At 39.6% G+C, this 15,404-nt stretch overlaps 1 protein-coding gene across 3 annotated transcripts in view; it reads right to left on the bottom strand.

Moving 5' to 3' along the window:
* The window catches only part of LOC112254880 (peroxisome proliferator-activated receptor delta), a 50,270-nt gene extending 35,129 nt beyond the window's left edge, over window positions 1-15,141 (bottom strand). For all 3 annotated transcript variants that reach the window (XM_024427823.2, XM_024427825.2, XM_024427824.2), the window contains exon 1: window positions 14,776-15,141. The gene's annotated coding sequence lies outside the window, so the exon portion shown is untranslated. The remainder of the gene's footprint in view (window positions 1-14,775) is intronic.
* Window positions 15,142-15,404: the final 263 nt, after the last annotated feature.

The raw sequence follows: 15,404 nt of genomic DNA, 5'->3' as shown, positions 1-15,404 counted from the left end.
GAGGGAATGTCCGGGAACTTGCAGGTGCCATGGTGGAAGAGTGGGGTAACATCTCACAGCAAGAACTGGCAAATCTGGTGCAGTCCATGAGGAGGCGATGCACTGCAGTACTTAATGCAGTTGGTGGCCACACCAGATACTGACTGTTACTTTTGATTTTGATCCCCCCCCCCTTTGTTCAGGGACACATTATTCCATTTCTGTTAGTCACATGTCTGTGGAACTTGTTCAGTTCATGTCATCTGTTGAATCTTGTCATGTTCATACAAATATTTACACATGTTAAGTCTGCTGAAAATAAACGCAGTTGACAGTGAGAGGACGTTTCTTGTTTGGTCCTGACTAATGCCGAATAAACTATCAAAAGAAAGAAAGTCGCACACTACATGTATAAACTCCCAGCAATTTAATGGGTATTTACCAACGTTTCAGCATCACATCCTCAGGGTAATGTCATGAATACTTGAACCAGGTTGTAGACTAACTGTGCCATTAGTGCAACCAATGACAATAGTGAGGGGTGTGTCATAATGATTAATTGATTAGCGAAACTGTTAAAAAAAATAGTATATGGCATTTTAAATATATTACGCTATGGTTATCTTATAGAAACATAATGGAATATTGTACATCATATTAGCATCAACTGCCTGTTCACCCCGCTATCATCCAGAAGGCGAGGTCAGTACAGGTGCATCAAAGCTGGGACCGAGAGACTGAAAAACAGCTTCTATCTCAAGGCCATCAGACTGTTAAACAGCCACCACTAACATTGAGTGGCTGCTGCCAACACACTGACACTGACTCAACTCCAGACACTTTAATAATGGGAATTGATGGGAAATGTATCACTAGCCACTTTAAACAATACTACCTAATATAATGTTTACATACCCTACATTATTCATCTCATATGTATACGTATATACTGTACTCTATATCATCGACTGTATCCTTATGTAATACATGTATCACTAGCCACTTTAACTATGCCACTTTGTTTACATACTCATCTCATATGTATATACTGTACTCGATACCATCTACTGTATCTTGCCTATGCCGCTCTGTACCATCACTCATTCATATATCTTTATGTACATATTCTTTATCCCCTTACACTTGTGTGTATAAGACAGTAGTTTTGGAATTGTTAGTTAGATTACTTGTTGGTTATTACTGCATTGTCGGAACTAGAAGCACAAGCATTTCGCTACACTCGCATTAACATCTGCTAACCATGTGTATGTGACAAATAAAATTTGATTTGATCATACATTATTGTTTCATTCAAATTCACATAATAATTTCATATTTCCTTTCATATTTGTTACATGTAATATTTTGGTTCAACCGTAATGTATAATGAGCATCATTAAGAGGGAGCATATGTGTATGCTAATAAGATGTAGAAAGAAAATATAAATTTATAAGACTTGTTTATAAAGGAAAAATGTGTTCATAAGAAGGGCATGAGATCAAAGTCAATAATCAGACCACTAGGGGTCAATGTTTTTAGATAGGATATCCGGTAAGCCTTAGACATGGAGTGGGCGACTTTATTTTGATAGTATGTAACTATCGTCCTAAAATATTTCATGGTTAAATGTGAGGGGGGGAAAAAGGTCACTTTCAGTGATCTAAAGGTAAAAAAAGTGACATCTCAAATCATAACAAAACTGTCAAACAATTGTCATGATTTTTAAGGGTCTATTACACTATACGTCTGTATGGGTAAGACAGTTTAGGCAGAAAGGTTTGAACTTCTTATGTCTGGATAAACAGCCTTCATGACCGACATTAAGTCGCTATTTTGGATCAAATCACATGATGGTACTCACGTGACAGGATGCGACATCACGAAGATGCCTGTGAGATAACCTTCGGTTAAGAAAAGGTTAGCAAGTCTCTCGTAAATCTTTGATAAATTTACATTTCCACTTCCTGTCAGGTGTCAGCCAAAAAATCTGATCATTCGGTGCGACCGCTAAAAACAAAATAAAATGTTAAATTATCTGAAAAGCTTATATTTTATTTCGATACTCAAGATACATACTTAATGTTAAAGTGAAGTGTTCACATGCGTCCATAAGCAGTTGCCTCTAAAACATGTTTGTGAGAAACGTCATACGATGTAACCAAAAGGATAATTAGGAGTGACTCTGCAAATTGGCCACAGAAATTCAGGCATTCCACTTTGGGGGGAGTAGACAGCAGGCTATGATCCATACAAGTGTTGTGTACACATCAGAGGAAACTCAGTCCTACGCCACCATATTTGACTCCCTTAGACATGATGAGAGAGCAGAATGGGCTCACCTGGAGCCTGTCCTAAGAGATGTCAAGAACAGAATCCACAAATCACGACATTCCACATGAAGAGTGATGGTCCCGTCACCCAATACAGAAACAAGAAGAACACTCAGCCATATATTTACGAATTCAAACAAATCACCTGGAACTTCTCTGAAAAGGGTTACGGGAAGGGGGCACCAGATGGTATGGGTGGGGCTGTGACACATTGTGCAGGCAAACACATGCAACGGGGGAGGATGTGCAGATTCCCAAGGAGTTATTTGAACTACTCGAAGAGTGGATCGAGCATCACCTGTTTCAGTGCTGTGGAAGTGAACTTCAATGAAGAACACCATCAAGAGAACACCATTACTGAGGAACAGCAAGATGAAGCTTCAACCAAGTCAACACTTGCTGAAAATCTAGGCAGTTTTGTCATTGTCAGCTACAAAGACCACCCCTTTGTAGGCCAGGTACTGAAGGTGATTGGGGAGAAAGTGCAGATCACTTGTATGCAGCAGCGTGGAGTGAGGAATGTTTTTGTCTGGCCCTATGTGCCAGACATAACCTTCTACTATGAGGGAGATGTGAAGTCAATGATCAGTGAGCCCAAGCCCTTCAGCGCAAGAGCATCTCAGTTATCTGACACAAACTGGGCTGCTTTCTTGTCACACTAGTTAAACAATATCAAAAACACTGTTCTAAGAATGCAAGTTTGATTGTCAACTTCAATGAGTTTGTGTTACAACTTTTGCTACAAAGTGATAATGTCTTTGTGTTCAATGTTTGAATCCCATGAATTGTTTGCACAATCTTGCTGTTCCTCACCAACTTTAAACATCAACTATCTGAGCAGCTAACCGATCGCTGAAGCTGTACATAGTCCATCTGTAATTAGCCCACCCAATCTACCTCTCATCCCCATACTGTTTTTATTTTATTTACTTTTCTGCTCTTTTGCACACCAGTATCTCTACTTGCACATCATCATCTGCTCATTTATCACTCCAGTGTAATCTGCTAAATTGTAATTATTCGCTCCTATCACCTATTTATTGCCTACCTCGTCATGCCTTTTGCACACACTGTCTATAGACTTTATTTTTTTCTACTGTGTCATTGGCTTGTTTATTGTTTACTCCATGTGTAACTCTGTGTTGTTGTCTGTGTCACACTGCTTTGCTTTATCTTGGCCAGGTCGCAGTTACAAATGAGAACTTGTTCTCAACTAGCCTACCTGGTTAAATAAAGGAGAAATAAAAAATGTAATAAAAAATTAAACTTAACTCTCAATTTTAATCTTGCAATGTTCTGTAGAAACTTAAATCACATAAATTGATGTTTTAATATTAGGATCAGAAAACCTTGTCCACGCAATGAAGATTGCAGTCTCTTAAAAAACAAAGAAACATTTAACTTTTTCTCAACATTGTAATGTAGAAAAACACTTTGTATTTTAAATTTTAATGTTTGAAGGTTGAATCATTGTATTTCATTAACTATTAATTTATTATTACAATGATTCTTAACACTGTTTTTAACATTGATCATAATGCATCAATTTAATCTTGTTTTTAGAAGTTCATTGTCATGAACTTGATGAAATGTTTCTGCGTGATAATCATTCGAGTCACATTTTTGGTATTTAATTAAGCATTAAAGGCTTCATTGTTGTTGAATAAGAAACCATGTTTACTCTTAATGTGTGTGTGTGTGTGTGTGTGTGTGCGTGTGTGTGTTTGATTAAGAGGGAAAGAGTGAGATCTGCCCCCAAAAATGTGACCATAACAAAGTAGTAATGCGACCAGGAATGATCATTCGGTACAATCAGTGTTAATGTTAAAAAAAAAACAATTCAATTAAGTTATTGTCTCAAAATGCAGAGAGAAGCTCAGTCTATAAGAGATAAATGCATTTCTGTAAAATGTTATGCTTTTCACTTATCTAACAGAAGTTGTAGTTGACGGTCATTCAAAATGAGGGTTCGTCAAGTGAAAAAAACGATGTTATTATACTGTAACTTATAACTTCTTAAAATGTTTAATATTTGAGACCATGCATATTAATATTCTACTCTTTGCTTGACATATCGGTCTGAAAAGCTTTTATTTTTTAATACTCATGTTCGCACCAAATGACTTAAAATATTTTTTTTAGGTCAATTTAATAAATCGCATTAAAAAAAATAACTTTTTTGCGACAAATTCTGAAAGTGCATAGGTAACACTCAAGGGAACATAAAAAGTGTTTAAAAATATATATTTTTCCCTTTTCAATATTTTTCACTTTTAAAAACCTTATAACTCATTGACCCAAGTGTGGAGGAGTCCAATAACCTATTCTGCATTCAAACTAGTTACGTCATCAATTCTCAATTTCCGGAAACCCTGTAAGCGAAACAAAGCCCACTGGCAGAACTCCGATACATAACGGTGATGGGCCAGAACGAGTATCACGACACTCGTCAGTATCGTGGCAAGGGAAAAAAACAGGAAGCGGACTTAAATTCTTTAGGAAAACCGCTCTAATATGTTGGAAACGAACATCATTGTGTTGTCATCCAGAGTCAGAAGTTCTTGTTAATCTAACTGCACTGTCCAATTTACAGTAGCTATTACAGTGAATGAATACCATGCCATTGTTTGAGGAGAGTGCACCATTTTGAACATGAAAAGTTATTAATAAACAAAAGGCACATTTGGGCAGTCTTGACACAATTTTGAACAGAAATGCAATGGTTCATTGGATCAGTCTAAAACTTTGCACAAAGACGGCTGCCATCTAGTGGCCAAAATCTCAATTGAACCTGGGATGGAATTAGAGGTCAACCGATTAAGATTTTTCAACGCCAGTACCGATTATTGGAGGACCAAAAAAGCCGATACCAATTAATCGGCCGATTTGTTTTGTTTTTGTTTGTAATAATGACAATTACAACAATATTGAATGAACACTTATTTTAACTTAATATAATACATCAATAAAAATCCATTTAGCCACAAATAAATAATGAAACATGTTCAATTTGGTTTAAATAATGCAAAAACAAAGTGTTGGAGAAGTAAAAGTGCAATATGTGCCATGTAAAAAAGCTAACGTTTGAGTTCCTTGCTCAGAACATGAGAACATATGAAAGTTGGTGGTTCCTTTTAACATGAGTCTTCAATATTCCAAGGTAAGAGGTTTTAGGTTTTAGTTAATATAGTATTTATAGGACTATTTCCTCTCCTCGCCCCTACCTGGGCTTGAACCAGGAACACATCGACAACAGCCACACTCGAAGCAGCATTACCCATCTGTCCACAAAAGCTGCGGCCCTTGCAGAGCAAGGGGAATAACTACTCCAAGTCTCAGAGCGAGGGACATTTGAAACGCTATTAGCGCACACCCAGCTAACTAGCTAGCCATTTCACATCGGTTACACCAGCCATCAGGCTGATAGGCTTGAAGTCATAAACAGCGCTGTGCTTGCGAAGAGCTGCTGGCAAAACACACAAAAGTGCTGTTTGAATGAATGCTTACGAGCCTGCTGCTGCCTACCATTGCTCAGTCAAACTGCTCTATCAAATCATAGACTTAATTATAACATAATAACACACAGAAATACAAGCCTTAGGTCATTAATATGGTCGAATCTAGAAACTATCATTTCGAAAACAAAACGTTTATTATTTCAGTGAAATACGGAACCGTTCTGTATTTTATCTAAAGGGTGGCATCCCTAAGTCTAAATATTCTTGTTACATTGCACAACCTTCAATGTTATGTCATAATTACATAAAATTCTGGCAAATTAGCTCGCAATGAGCCAGGCTGCCCAAACTGTTGCATATACCCTGACTCTGCGTGCAATGAACGCAAGAGAAATGACACAATTTCACCTGGTTAATATTGCCTGCTAACCTGGATTTCTTTTAGCTAAATATGCAGGTTTAAAAATATATACTTCTGTGTATTTATTTTAAGAAAGGCATTGATGTTTATGGTTAGGTACACGTTGGAGCAACGATACGCACCGCATCGATTATATGCAATGCAGGGCACGCTTGATAAACGAGTAATATCATCAACCATGTGTAGTTATAACTAGTGATTATGATTGATTGTTTTTTATAAGATAAGTTTCATGCTAGCTAGCAACTTACCTTGGCTTCTACTACATTGGCATAACAGGCAGGCTCCTCATGGAGTGCAATGAGAGGCAGGTGGTTAGAGCGTTGGACTAGTTAACTGTAAGGTTGCAAGATTGGATCCCCCGAGCTGACAAGGTGAAAATCTGTCGATCTGCCCCTGAACAAGGCAGTTAACCCAAATCGGCGCCCAAAATTAGATTTTTCCGACTGTTATGGAAACTTGAAATCGGCCCTAATTAAATCGGCCATTCCGATTAATCGGTCGACCTCTAGCTGGAATAATACATTATGGCCGCTCTCTTGCATTTCAAAGATGGTACAAAAAAATACAAAAGAACGGTTGTTTTTTCTTTCCATCACCTTTTACCAGATCTATTGTGTTATATTCTCCTGCATTCCTTTCACATTTCCACAAACTTCAAAGTGTATCCTTTCAAATGGTACCAAGAATATGCATATCCTTGCTTCAGGGACTGAGCTACAGGCAGTTAGATTTGGGTATGTTATTTTAGGCGAAAATGGGGGGAAAAGGGGCGGATCCTTAAGCAGTAATGAGAGGCTTGGCTGGGCCAGAGCTAATCTACTGGCTGGAGGGTCGTTCCGTTTGATTTCAATCACTTTTGAGTTGAACAAAACTTTCCATACATATTTGTATATGCCAAAACATTCAGAAGATAACAGGTGCTCAAAGTTGACCCATTTTGTATACCCCACCAATTTTTTTTTATTCATAAAAGCTCTGACGAAGGCCGTGAGGCCGATACGTAAGCTTATTAAAGATCAGTGATACTATCAAGAGCAGTGTGCGGTTTCCTTTTTCCTTCATCTTGTTCAACTGTTGCCATGCACCTGCAAAAAAGATTGCTCAGATGTTCCGAGTGCCTTTTGAATTTTGTATACCCCACCATACCATGAGACATCCATGTCTTCATCACTGGAAAAGATTAACAGTTGAGTTTGGTAACATTAAGTTATTTTCGGCTGTAGGTAATAATGCAATAAATGTTCTGAACAAATAACATAAGATTTTTTTAAATAAAAGAAACAAAATACTGCAAAGTTGGCTAGGAGATAGGAACAGGGTGACCATGTCTGTCAGAGCCAGCTTGTTATCAAATTACACCTGCTAAGTAAAAGAGAGAACAATGTGCTACTGAAATAGTGATTTTGTCAAGACAACATAGGCAGCAGATCTATACAGATGAGATGACTTGGGGAAAAAATGATAAATTCATCAAATAAAACATGTAATATACACAACTGAAATATTTGATTAAAGTAAAGTAATGTAAATAAATGGTTAATAAGTAGTAATGGAGTCACTACCATCATGGGAATTGTATTACTTGTTTGTTTTGTGTTGTTACAGCATTCAACCCACATAATACATAGTGCATTTAATACAAATGTAAAAGTGATTTTGTTTTTCCAAATCGAACAGACCTCAAAGCACTAATCGCTCAGCACTACAATAGAGCCAATCAATTGGCGAAGATTCCACCCAATTACTTTCACCAATAATGCTCTCAGAGATCTGTGATTGCTTCGAGGAAGGGCAGTAGGGTTGAATTGTACCAGTATTCCAACAGGTCTCTCTCTGTCTGGTACCTGTTTGTGGAACTCTGATGGGTGATTGATGTTGTGAATTGTGCATTTCCTGAGTACTCTCATGCTCCCAACCCCAATCCCTTCTCTCCACCCTGCCCCCCCCAATCTCTCCTCTCATGTGAAACAGAGCAGATTAACTGCTGCTCCTCCCTCCGTGCCCACTAAAACACACTGAATGGGACAACCTTTCCCCTCCGACACAGATCAGTGGTAAACACACATTGTGAAAGACCAGAGGGAGTCTTTTAAAAGGGGGGGAACATGGCGTAGGTAGATTCTATGGAGCTCATCAACTATTAGCTCTTCAACTGACCTAAATGAATTCTGCCTGTTCTTACTATCTCTTACCCCAAAGATATGAATGCCACCACAATGTTATACATCAGTCAAGTCTACACATTCTATACTGCTCAAAGAAATAAAAGGGAACACTAAAATAACACATCCTAGATCAGAATGAATGAAAAATTCTTATTAAATACTTTTTTCTTTACATAGTTGAATGTGCTGACATCAAAATCACACAAAAATTATCAATGGAAATCAAATTTATCAACCCATGGAGGTCTGGATTTGGAGTCACACTCAAAATTAAAGTGAAAACCACACTACAGGCTGATCCAACTTTGATGTAATGTCCTTAAAACAAGTCAAAATGAGGCTCAGTAGTGTGTGTGTGGCCTCCACGTGCCTGTATGACCTCCCTACAATGCCTGGGCATGCTCCTGATGAGGTGGCGGATGGTCTCCTGAGAGATCTCCTCCCAGACCTGGACTAAAGCATCCGCCAACTTCTGGACAGTCTGTGGTGCAACGTGGCATTGGTGGATGGAGCGAGACATGATGTCCCAGATAACACACTTCAGCCACATGAGGTCTAGCATTGTCTTGTATTAGGAGGAACCCAGGGCCAACTGCACCAGCATATGGTCTCACAAGGGGTCTGAGGATCTCATCTCGGTACCTAATGGCAGTCAGGCTACCTCTGGCGAGCACATGGAGGGCTGTGCGGCCCCCCAAAGAAATGCCACCCCACACCATGACTGACCCACCGCCAAACCGGTCATGCTGGAGGATGTTGCAGGCAGCAGAACGTTCTCCACGGCGTCTCCAGACTCTGTCACGTGCTCAGTGTGAATCTGCTTTCATCTGTGAAGAGCACAGGGCGCCAGTGGCGAATTTGCCAATCTTGGTGTTCTCTGGCAAATGCCAAACGTCCTGCACGGTGTTGGGCTGTAAGCACAACCCCCACTTTTGGACGTCGGGCCCTCATACCACCCTCAAGGAGTCTGTTTCTGACCGTTTGAGCAGACACATGCACATTTGTGGCCTGCTGGAGGTCATTTTGCAGGGCTCTGGCAGTGCTCCTCCTGGTCCTCCTTGCACAAAGGCGGAGGTAGCGGTCCTGCTGCTGGGTTGTTTCCCTCCTACGGCCTCCTCCACGTCTCCTGATGTACTGGCCTGTCTCCTGGTAGCGCCTCCATGCTCTGGACACTACGCTGACAGACACAGCAAACCTTTTTGCCACAGCTCGCATTGATGTGCCATCCTGGATGAGCTGCACTACCTGAGCCACTTGTGTGGGTTGTAGACTCCGTCTCATGCTACCACTAGAGTGAAAGAATCGCCAGCATTCAAAAGTGACCAAAATATCAGCCAGGAAGCATAGGAACTCAGAAGTGGTCTATGGTCACCACCTGCAGAACTACTCCTTTATTGGGGGTGTCTTGCTAATTGCCTATAATTTCCACCTGTTGTCTAGTCCATTTGCACAACAGCATGTGCAATTTATTGTCAATCAGTGTTGCTTCCTAAGTGAACAGTTTGATTTCACAGAAGTGTGATTGACTTGGAGTTACATTGTGTTGTTTAAGTGTTCCCTTTATTTTTTTGAGCAGTGTATATTCATGACGTATATGGGTGCATTTGCAATCTAGGTTACAGGTTTCTGTCATATACTGAAAGCATGAATGGACTGGTTTCCATTATCACAGTCATAAGAGACCAAATGACCCCTTTCAAACATGCTTCTACTAGGGCAAACCAATATGACAGGTTGTGTGTGGGTGGACAAGTCTAAACTCACCCGGGTGGAAACTTAACCCCAAGTCATGATTGACTGAAGGCAGCAGATATAGACCTAGTAACTGAGTTTTGTGACTGTAGTGTGTTTCTTTCATAAGCAACAAGGCTTAGTGTCAATGTAGACAGATGAATCTTCTTCCACACAAAACACAAACATTTTGGAAGTTCTTGCAACATCCTTGCGAAACACAAAATACTAGCCGATAAACTTCAACTAGGTCTATGCTTATGGCTACAACAGGTAGCCTTGCTCCTGGTTTTCTAAACAATGAAAGAACATTGTATAAATATTACTCCACACCTCAACATTTTAAGATAATATATAGCCCAAAGCCCAACTGTTACTCTATAAGGATTTAAAGCAAATTACTTAGAAGGAACATGGACAGACCATTATAGTCCTGACATTACATTCTCCTAGGGTTGCAAAATTATGGTAAAACTTTCCTTAAAACTGGGGAATTTTGAGAAAGTTACTAGAATTTTGCAACCCTGACTACATCCTCCTAAAATACACACACAACACTGACCATAAACAAACTACAATGACTTGTAAAGGACATTTCTAAATCACCAATTGGCACTAACAAGTGCCTGCTGCACCTCCCACTGCAGCACGAATGAATCAACATCAGCAGACATGCCCAAGCCAACCCACAAGTCTGTGTCCTTTCACACAGTGGTAACTAACTGCCTAGTCAGACCGATGAGGTGTGAAAACACACAACGCGTCCTCCACACAGCTCTTAGTCGGGTGTGGTGCCACTACAACTAAAACTGCTGTTGTTCACTTCAATAATCACTGAAAATGCATTGTACATTAAATATTACCAATGACTACCCAAATGCCAAAGACGTGATCAAATGATAGGCAGAGGAGGACTTTTGTTTATAGGAAAAAAACAGAACATGACCCTGTGTTGTAGTGGTTCTTAGTAATAAAAGGGGAATCCAATGTGAGGAATATGTGAACCCTGGGCTCGTTTATATACATTCTGCCCAGTACTCTTACATTTTAGGTTGGCTTTCTTCCTCCGGTTCTCTCTCCCTTCGTCCATAACTGTTGTGCTCTCTTAAAGGGACACAATCATTTAACATGATCATCACAGACGCCAAGATGCCAACTGTAGCATTGTATTCTGCTTCCACGGAAAGCGTTGCTAGATGCTTATAGCTAGGGTATTCAACCGGGGGTCCACAATTGTTTTTGTTTTTTACAAATGTACCCCCCCAATGTTATGAATATTGCTAGCAACAACAATACACTTTTTTATTACATACCTAACATAGAAAAGAGGATAACATTTTTTTTATGTTCTCTTTCTCAACTCCTATTATTGAGCAAATTACATACATTGGAGCCAATTACACAATCGGACATAGGCTTTGAAAAAGCACCTACGAATAGGCGACAAGATGGGTTGGGGTCAATTCCATATCAATTCAGAAAGTCAACCTCACTTCAAATTTTTCTGAATTGAAAAGCATTGAAGACCATTGGAATTTCAGTGTACTTCCTGAATTGAAATAGAATTGACTCTAACCCTGGCGGCAAGTGCCGCTGGCTGCTGGTAAGCTTTCTTGACTTGGAAGTACATTTTTGCCAAGACATGGATAACCTTTGTTTAACTTGCTAAACAGCTGCTCTTAGTGAAAATGTGTTTTAAGTTACCTTTCTAGCTAATAAGCCACGTTAGAATTTACACTTCCTCATCCAATTATAATGTGGGGAGGTCAAAATAATGGAAAACTGTCTACCAAATCTATTCATCTTAAAATGTTGATTACTTCTCCTTGCCATCAAGGGGTTCCTGGGTCGCTGGTTTTCCTGGGAGGGTGTCCCTGGGCAAGAAAAGGTTGAAGATCCCTGGCTTGCTAACCTCTATAGTTATATTAACTACTAAGTTAAACTAAACAAATAGAGTAAAGAAGGCTTTGTCCAATACGCTTGTTTGCCCACTGCAATGGGCCCATACCACTGAGATGCACCCCAGAGCTGGTAGCTTACCTTGCTTCATGACCACTAAACCCATAATAAGTTGAGTAATGCAATTAAGCATCTAATTGGATAGATCCACCCACTTTCTGAAGAGAGTGCGCTATTCACAGACCCCTTAAACCCTGCTTATACACTCTGCTGGCAAACAACTGTTGCTTGTTAATTGCTACCTGGCTTGACAACGGGAAAATTTTGACCAATCTAGACAAACAACTAGGGCAAAGACGATACCAGTATCGCGATACTCGTTAGTATAGTGGCAAGGAAACAAAACACAAAGCGGATTTGACTTCTTTAGGAAAACAGCCACAATGTTGGAAACAAACATCATTATGTTGTCATTCAGAGTCACGTTTATTCATTTTTCAAGCTATAGCACACAATATCTTATATACAGCTGGTTTTTAATGGACCAAAGAGTTGTGTGCTTCTTGTTTCCATTTTTGCCATGAAATAAAAGTGCTACTTATATCGTAACAGCCCTACAAACAATGGTAAACACATCCCTGACATTAGCTAGGCCTACCTCCCAGCTAGTCTAAAAACACCCCCACAGCCAGACGTGTGTGTGTGTGTGTGTGTGTGTGTGTGTGTGTGTGTGTAACAGCTCACCACCAAGAGAGCTGAGAGAGAGACAGAGCTAGCATTAATGCACTGGGTACAAGGAAGGAAACTCAACTCTCCAGACAAACAGTGTTACCCCCTGCCATAAAGCCCCCCAAAGGGGGAAGCAGGGGTAAAAGAGGAAGAGAGAGAAAAGGGGGGGGGGCAGAAAGAGAGAGATTTAATGAGTAAGTGTTGGAGAGTTTGTGGGAGTTGAAGAGGTAGTAAAAGGTGGACTGATGGGGATGAACTGAAATAGGATTGAAGGAAAGAAAGTGAGGGAGTATATGTGAGAAACAGAGAAAAGACTAACCCACACACACAGAGGCTAGACAGTTGATGATAACACAACGGCATCATCATCATCGTTTCTACTCTGTATTCTGAGTACCCTTCGGCCCACAGTGTGGGCTGCTTCTCTCTGGTATCTACTGGGGGAACAAGAGTTTGGGAGAAACTCAAACACTAGCACAGCCATTACGCAATGGTTTCCACTAACGCTCTGCTGGATAGAAGGGCCGGGACGATACCAGTATCGCGATAGTAGTTAGTCTCATGTCAAGGAAACAAAACACGAAGTGGAATTAACTTCTTCAGGAAAACAGCCCTAATGTTGGAAACAAACATCATTATGTTGTCATTCAGAGTCACGTTTATTTATTTTTCAAGCTATAGCACGCAATATTTTACATACAGCAGGTTTTTAAAGGACCAAAGAATTAAGTTTGCTCCGAGATTTCATTTTTTGTCATGGAAAAAAATATTGCGACACTTGTATCATCACAGCCCCACAAACAACAGTAAACACATCCCCAACATTAGCCTTTAACACAAACACTAGTACAGCCATTACGCAACTGTTTCCACTAATGCTCTACTCGATAGACAAACAAACCACAACTAGGCCAACTCAAAACCTGATCAACTGCTAAAACAACCGAGGATTCACTATGGTTCAACCTTCAGTTGAACTGCTTCATTTTCTGTTTGTGAAGTAGGGACATGGTGGAATCAAGTATCAATGTAGCTATATCTGACATGTCCCTTTCTCCAAGTCGTATATTTCACTGGTATGATAAACTGGAAACCCGTCATCCTGCAGACTGAAGGAATGAATGGGTCCCTGGTGGAATCCATTATTCCCTACTGGATTAGATGAAACACTGAACAAAACGCTCAGATGTAATGAAGTTGTAAATTGAGATGAAACAAAAAACTATCTTTTCAGTTACAACTTTTTTGCATAATTATAGCTACATATAATTTAGCTATTAGCTATAGCGTGTCATATTTAATATATTCCATTTTTTTTACAATATCATAATCAACTATTTTGATTATTGAAAAGGGAAGCAGATGGTAGCTAACACTCACTGTCATAAAACTAGCTTTTTACTGTTTACTCTTGAGGTTATCATGTCTAGTAGTAGTTATATCATCAGGACATAAATATTCTGTCACCAAAGCAGACATGGTTTGCGATAAAATGGGAACTTCAGTTAGGTAACGTTTGTTACACACACACAGACTGTCTTAGAGCTGGCTAGCCATATTAGCATCTAGTTATAGTCATCTAGCTAGTAAAAATGAAAACTAGGTAAGTAGCCACACATTGCTAATGTTAGTTAGATAAGTTTGTAAATGTTGAAATATGTACAGTATTCAAATTGATGACACAAGGTAGTTTGTCAGCAAACTAAACAGACTGGATTTTGATAGCTAGCAGTTAACTGGATAGCTCAAATAGCTTACTTGCTAGCTAACTGATTAGCATGTCATCTGATTCTAATGCTTGTCATGATGTTTCATATATCCACAACACAAAAACAAATGTATTTGTCCCATGCCGAGACATTTGACCCACAGTTTAACTAGCTTGTTGTCATTTTACTCTAAGTTACCGTTAGCTATTTAACTTAGCTAGCTAATTTTATGTGAGATGGTTACAGTACTAACGTTAGCTGGTTAGCTATGTGTGTAGTTGAAGCTCAGCAGTTTAGGCAAGTTTTACGATATGCTAACGTTGGTTAAGGTCAAGTTGATATAATTTTACCTTTGCTGCATGCAGACAATTGTTCAAAGCAGTAGGCAGTTGGATCCTGGACAGTCTGAATTTCGCCTGCCGATGTGTTCACCGACTCTTATTCCACGTTCATTAACGAACACACGGAACGTTATTTCTGTTTCCCCAGCATCTTCTAATGTTACCTGACAAACTCGAATTGCGACTTTTTTAAACGTAAATATAATACGCTTGTCGCCTATTAGTTCATTCGTTGCATATCTCGTACGTTAATAGACAGAGCATGTTGGTCGAACTGTAGAAGGACATGTTATTCCCAAAGTTTTTTGTTTTTCTTCAGTCTAGCGCAGCTCCACGATCTGTCACACGCACTTCTGTCGTCGTGGTTTGACGTCACACCATCCGATAAACGCGTACGTCGTAGTGTCGAGTGTCAGTGTGGTCACTGTATCGATTTTACGGTACTTTGCTTTTCAGAATGAAAAGGCAAATAACAACAAGAGCAAAGTTTACGTTTATCCTACAAATGATTTACTTAGACTTTAGGAATGAACGTGCACAGCGCGTTATCCATATTTTGTACCCAGTCTGACCTACTCATTGTGGAAAGAAAAAACATGTTAAAAGTGTAAAATCACCTTTAATATGTTTGAGAACTC

Source organism: Oncorhynchus tshawytscha, linkage group LG07 (genome assembly GCF_018296145.1).
Source record: "Oncorhynchus tshawytscha isolate Ot180627B linkage group LG07, Otsh_v2.0, whole genome shotgun sequence".
NCBI lineage: Eukaryota > Metazoa > Chordata > Actinopteri > Salmoniformes > Salmonidae > Oncorhynchus > Oncorhynchus tshawytscha.
The sequence above is the reverse complement of the archived record's forward strand: the minus strand, read 5'-3'. Positions and strand labels throughout refer to the sequence as shown.